The sequence below is a fragment of the Sinocyclocheilus rhinocerous genome, unplaced genomic scaffold (genome assembly GCF_001515625.1).
Source record: "Sinocyclocheilus rhinocerous isolate Xijiao unplaced genomic scaffold, SAMN03320098_v1.1 scaffold400, whole genome shotgun sequence".
NCBI classification, from domain to species: Eukaryota; Metazoa; Chordata; class Actinopteri; order Cypriniformes; family Cyprinidae; genus Sinocyclocheilus; species Sinocyclocheilus rhinocerous.
The window spans coordinates 247272-254405 of record NW_015666595.1 but is presented as its reverse complement, the minus strand read 5'-3'; the positions used below and the strand labels follow the sequence as shown (position 1 = coordinate 254405).

At 37.0% G+C, this 7134-nt stretch overlaps 1 protein-coding gene and 1 pseudogene across 1 annotated transcript in view; one reads left to right on the top strand and one right to left on the bottom strand.

The window, feature by feature from the left end:
- LOC107732957 (voltage-dependent calcium channel subunit alpha-2/delta-4-like) overlaps positions 1–7134 on the bottom strand; it is a 28518-nt pseudogene that overhangs the window by 5155 nt on the left and 16229 nt on the right.
- Positions 5649–7134, top strand: part of LOC107732983 (leucine-rich repeat and transmembrane domain-containing protein 2-like) — a 13846-nt gene continuing 12360 nt past the window's right edge. Inside the window, exon 1 of the mRNA XM_016544470.1 lies at positions 5649–5777. The gene's annotated coding sequence lies outside the window, so the exon portion shown is untranslated. The remainder of the gene's footprint in view (positions 5778–7134) is intronic.

Sequence of the window (7134 nt, the reverse complement as noted above, 5' to 3'; positions counted from 1 at the left end):
TTAGTAGAATTCGTATAATAATAATAATAATAATAATTACTATTATTATTATTATTATCTTAAAACAGAGTATTTGTATATATATATATATATATATATATATAAGTTTTGATGATATCTTTTTAAGTTTTATGGTATTGTGTTTATTCTCGTATTTGTAATAAGTACATACATCTATGTCATTCGTCTGATATCCATCCAGATAATATGAAGCAGAAAAACGATAATTGATATGAAATCACAGGCTCAGGACTGATAGCTTCAAACTCAACTCCTGCTTATAACATCACTGTTCTGCCTTTGAGCTATCACATGATCTGTGTAGGCTCCTGTGTGCTTTTAGTCTAGCCGTGCATCAGATGAGAATAGGGGACAGGAGAAGTAGAAACAAACAGGGACCTGTAAATATTTAGTATAACTTCTGTCAAAGATCCATACATCATATGTCTTCATTTAAGCATTTGTGTGTCCTTCTGGGGGACCATTGTTTCCCTGTAAAAATATTGAAACAACCTTAAAACAAGATACAATTATTTGCATTATGCTTTTTTAATATACACTGCTGCTCAAAAGATTGGGGTCAGTCATTTAAAAAAAAAAATGTTTTTATAAATATTCATCAAGCATGCATAAAATTAATCGTAACAGTAAAAAGTAACCATAAAGACTTTTACATTATTGCAAAAAATTCTGTTTCAAATAAATGCTCTTCTCTTGTTCACATAATCCTGAAAAAAATCACATATGTCATGGTTTCCACAAAAATATTAAACAGTACTAATAAATATTAAACAGCTTTCAACACTGATAATAAAGAAAACTGTTTACAAATCAGCATATTAGAATGATTTCTGAAGGATCATGTGACACTGAAGACTGGAGTAATGATGCTGAAAATTCAGCTTTGCCAACACGGGAAAAATTACACATTAAAATAAAATTGTAATAATATTTCACAATATCTCTGTTTTTATTGTATTTTTGATTAAATGTAGCCTTGGTGAGCATAACAGACCTCTTTCAAAAAACATTAAAAAAACATAAAATCTTACTGATACCAAATTTTGTATGGTAGTGTAATTTCTTTCTTTCTTTCTTTCTTTGGTTTGTTTTAAATTACACTGTAAAAATTACCTGTACATTTTACAGTAAAATACTGGCAGCAGGGTTGCCATCCAGTTACTGTAATTTTTACAGCTGTAATTTAAGTTACAGCATTAAATTGCTGTACAGTAAATTATTTTAATGTGTGTATGCTATATTTAGAGTAGTCTTAAAAGTTGTTAAATCTAGCAACGAAATTGCTAAATTGGCAACACTGCTGTTAAATCCTATCGCGACTGCGCTGCTGCAACCCTGATGTGTGAATCTGGGGTTACGGATATAAATGTAGGGTGAACGTGATTACCTGTACATTTTACAGTAAAATACTGGCAGCAGGGTTGCCATCCAGTTACTGTAATTTTTACAGCTGTAATTTAAGTTACAGCATTAAATTGCTGTACAGTAAATTATTTTAATGTGTGTATGCTATATTTAGAGTAGTCTTAAAAGTTGTTAAATCTAGCAACGAAATTGCTAAGTTGGCAACACTGCTGTTAAATCCTATCGCGACTGCGCTGCTGCAACCCTGATGTGTGAATCTGGGGTTACGGATATGAATGTAGGGTGAACGTGATTTCACCAAGTACATTATGTTCCAGGATCAACAAGGATGTCGATCGTTGTTGATTCCAATCAACCAATCAGAATTGGCTTACAATCAGTTATAGATGCTTCTACACCCTTGTTATTCACCTATCATTTCACTCAGATTTTTAGGAAATAATAAATTATGGGTAGGTTTAGGGGTAGGGATTGGGTTAGGTTTATATTTTTGGACAGTAATGTTGATCCAGGATGTCGTACATGGCAAAATCACGGCGACCACTACTACTACAGTTACCAAACATGAAAAATAAAAAAAAACTGAAATAAGAAGTCACTTACTACAGTTGTGAATCCCTCCTCTTGCTGCTCCCCGAATCTCGACCGTTGAAGATCCCACAATGCCTCTGTAGATTTGAAATTTGCAGCAATATACTGTACATTTGCGTCAAACACCACGTGCCCCCAGAATGCTGTTCACAGCAAATATGCTGTATTTTTAGAAAAACAGCCCGCTGCTGTAAAATATTGCTGTCTGTTTTACAGCAGTTTGTTACAGTGTACGTTTATGCTTAAAACATGCCCATGGGGTTGGGCAAATAAGCTTCAAAGATGTATACTCTCATAATATTTTGTCTTACATAACTTTGCGTCACAAGTAAATTTGTCTTGTTTGAAAGATTATGTATGTGTGCTCTAGGGGCAAAAACACTCATTATTCTCAACTAGGCCTGAGAATAACCTTGTGCAAATTACACAGACATTAATGCCGCTCTTGCTCACTGCATGCATCTTTAATCTTACAGTGTGTGCCATGTTTTGCACTGCTGAAGATCCTTATAGATTTACTTAATGGATTTGGATTTTCAAATTTCAAACATTAAAACTGTAAAAATAATCACTATGGTGTTTCATCAGCTTTGACATCACTGAATAAGGCATTAGTTAATATCGCTGCAGTCAGGAGTGAGCACAGACACAGTGGTAATGTGGCAGCTGAAGTGGAAGAGCGTTCAGGGAGGCATGGAAAATCCCAGTGGTACGAGAAGAAAGGGAGAGTGTCCACCCTGAGGAGGATGTAGAGCGTGATATCGGCTCCGCTCCCAATTCTTTTTGAGTGCCTTCTGGACTCTCCCACCCCTCTCTCAACACTCAGCATCTTCTGTTTGTATCATAAATGTCAAAAGCCTGTGCTAGGAGTGTCACCACTAACATTATTGTGTTTGTCTTCACCTCCCATCACAGAATGCACAATGTTTAAACAGATGACACATCCGGCGAGTATCACACACACTTGTGTACATATCCTTATGGAGACATCCTGTTGACATTTGTTTTATAATATAATATATATTTTAAATTAATATAATTTATTATTACATTTTACATTTGTTTATTAATACTTTTTCCAAGGTTATCAAAACATGAACGCAGTCCTAAAATAAACATACATAAACTGACAGCAAGCAATAAATTGTAATTGCAGTATAGATGATTGGATATATTTGTTTTAGTACCTGAGTGGCTATGGACCAAAACCTTTTTTCCAACATCTCAAGAGACATCTGTACCCCAATGGCTATGCAGGAAAGAAACACAGACACAAAAATAAGAAAAGATAATGATTTTTATATGCAGTTAGTATTATAACATATCAAATGAAATACACCAATTAAGAAACATGTTTGTGGAAATGTATATGTGAATAGTTGACTGAGACATATTTTTATTTATTTATAAATTTTTTATTTTTTTGCTGAAGACCCTGTTCCATTAGACTGGGATATTATCCCAGCATGCATCAGTGGCCGCCCACTCTCACAAGCTTAAAGGGGTCATATGGGCATAGAGGAGAAACAATAATGTACAGTATGTGGAAAATAATGTGTTTTTTTACCCTTAAACCACATAAACACATTGCATTACACCAAATACACAAAATAATGTTCTTTTTAGCAACGTCATATGACCCCTTTAAACATACAAAATGTCCTGATATCTCATGTCTCAGTCCTGATAGCTCATACATTAAACCTGGTATCTCGTTCCTCAACCCTATACCTCATACTTCAGTTTATTAACTTAAACCCAGTACCTCATCTATCAAACCCGATATCTAATAACTGTAATAAAATAATAGTCTGTAGATCCGTGTCCCCCATAAACTGCTGATTTTTACAGAACAAGCTTTTGTTGTTTAAGGCCTCTGTGTAATTAGTAGGACAGTTAGAATTTGCAATGAGATGATGGGTCTGATTAAACTGCAGTAAATTGTTCGTTTGAGTAAAAATCTTTTAACTTCAATAATTCAGAGAGTGAGAGACCAGAGTAGGACCATCTATCACACTGAAGCTAATTAATAGAGTTGTAAAATAAAGAGCCAGAGAGTGGAAGGCAGTGTTGGTAATAGCTGCTATAGTAGCTGCTACTAATATATAGGTAATAGCAGGGAAGATGGCTAGCAGAGGGGAGACAATCTATTGAATGAATAGACGTGTATTATAAAGCTCTAGACCCAGCAGACATACTGTAACAACACTGGAAGATTACAGTCACCATGTCTCCTCCAGCATCCTAAAGATTTGGACAACACTGGAATGAAGATTACCCAAAAATAGTGATGAGCAAGCTCTCAGACGCATCCCAGCACAGTTAGAAGTGTGAATGATGGAAGACATGTGACTCCAGCAGAGCAGATAATTTAGTAAATACCCAGTTTTCTGAGCTTCTTTCATTCGCTTTTCCACACAAACATCCCACACACAAAAACAAACAATGATGTGATACAGCATGAAGTCTAAACCAAACCCTCAGACCGACAACACGGCAAGCAATCAATCCTACTTAAACTGAACAGATTTTACCATGTTATGGTTAAATACAAAACCTTTAATGAGGGAGCAATGGGATGTGAAGGAGAAAAGTAGAGAGTGTGAAATATATGTGGCACTTCCCATGAATAGGCTACAAAAACAGAGCGTGAAATGGTCACACTTTATTTTAAGGTCCAGTTCTCGCTATTAGCTAACTATTAACTTCGACTTTTGCCTCAATGAACTCCTAATCATGCTGCTTATTAATAGTTAGTAAGGTAGTTAAGTTAAGTTTAGGTATTGGATAGGATTAAGGGTGTGTAATATGGTCATGCAGAATATGTGCTTTATAAGTACTAATAAACAGCAAATAAGCTAGTAATATGCATGCTAATAAGCAGCTATGGTGAGAATTGGTCCCTATACTAAAGTGTTACCCATTAAGTCTAAATTATTAAAATTAATTTGGTTAATAGAAAATAGACATTTGATAGCTTGCTATGTTAATTTTAGATCAAAGTAAACATTTAATTGTTTGAAGTTCGCACAACAAAAAACATGGATTTGTGCCTCTAATGCTTTCAAAATCAAAAATTCATGAGATATAAAAGTGTACCATATTTATGGAATGTACGTCAGGGCATAATAATCAGAGGCAGCGAGGTGTGTGTATTCATGAGTATGTGAATGTGTGCTGTTTCAATTATGTACAACAATATCTCGGTAATTAAGAATACGATTCTTCTGGTCGTAATAAGCTTAATGTCCTGTCCTCAGCTCATGTGTGTGGGTTACTGAAGTAGAAATGAACTGAGTGTGTGTGAGTACATTGTACTTAATGTATTGTTTTACCTGGTTCACTGATCTGTGCAGTAGATTCTGCTATATTGTATGGTTTTAAGCTTAGCTTAATATGCATTTCAAATTAATTAAATTATATTCATGTATCCTAAATTATGCTAGTGTAGTTAATATCTATTTGAATATGCCAGGACTGAAGTGCAGGGTGTATGTGATGGCAAACAGAGCAGCAGGGTCTTTACATTGCAGATTATCGCAAAGAGCTCAAGTAGCATACGCTAACAGTGAGTCAAAAAACACCCTCTCAATCCCCCACCTCTCTCTCTCTCTCTGTTTCTTTACCTCTGTTGCTTAGGTAACATGATGTCAGCGCAGCCCCTACCGACACCTTGAAGACTCACCACCAAAATATGACACTGTCCTCAACGTGAGCTGCACTCACGGAATCATCCATGTACACACCCACATACGTACTTCATTACATACAGAGGTTCTGATAAGGAGGGAAATGGCATGGTAAGGATTTAATGGAGCTGTAGTGCTTTTTCTTGTCAATGTCTGGCTTGTGAAAGCAGGTGGGCGGCACTGAGGTCCTTCTGAAGTACACGGTGTGTTGCAACAGCCTACAACATATAGGAGGTAAACGCTTCTGATGTCGCAGAATGCTTTTCCTCCTATAAATAGCTGCAATGGATGCATTTCTCTTTTTTTGAGGTGCTGGTGCTGCAGCGTGGCCTGCATGCCTCTATGCATTATTCAGCACACCAGGCAATAGCAGGAATGTTTGTATATGTGGATGACGTTTGGTCTAGTTAGTCCATGTGAACAATGGCCAGTACATGGATGATTACATTCCTGCACTGTTGCTGTTATGATGTCAGCTTGATGACATCATAGAGCGTAAAATGCATCGCTGCTGGTGTTGGCTACATGTGATTGGATCAATATATCCATTCACCTATCTGTGCATGCATCCATTCATCAATCTGCACATAACAAAGGAAGAAGAATCATGTTTTTCTTCTTCTTTCAGATAGATAGATTCACATGCAGCCTTTAAAAGCAGCAAAGTCGCATGATGATCTACAGTATTTATCTATATACATAACTGATGCAGTATAGGTTGGACAGATCTACACTGTAGACAGATAGATAGATTAATATTCAGCCAATACAAGTAGCAGTTGAATGATGTCAAGTGCTGTGATATCACAGAAAGTAAAATGCATGGCTGCTACTATCTCTATCTATCTATCTATCTATAAAGAATCAGCTGTTTTCTCGACCCCTCTTCTCTCCCCTCATCCCTCACTAATGTTACTATCTTTGAAAAGGCTGGCACACGTTTACACTGCACGCCTCACCACATGCACATATGGAGAAAGCAACACACACACACGCACTTACTCACACACATACTCACACAGACACACATGCGCACCAAAGGCTAGCCTGAGGACAGCACGCGCTTGAGAAACAACACACACACACACGAGAGTGCATTCTGTGGACTCAATATACCAACACAGAGGCGAGCCGATCTGCTGGAAACCACAGAGAATTGAAAGACTGGAGCACACCCCCACCTCCTCTCTCTTTCTCACTCACTCTCTCTCTCTGTGTCCTCCTCTCTGTGAGCATTACAGCAAGGCATTGCGCAGGATTTAACTCCCCTCCTTCATCTCCCTCTTCTTTATTTTAATCGTTTTTTTTTTTCCTTCCTCCAATCCATCTCCCCTTCTGTGGCAGCCGTTGATCTTGGCAGTGGAAGGATATATTCATTTCCATATTGGAGCGTTACGAGAGCTGCTATTCGCTCATTTCTCCCACAACCATGTGTGTGTGCGCGTGTGTGTGTGTGTGTGAGAGAGAG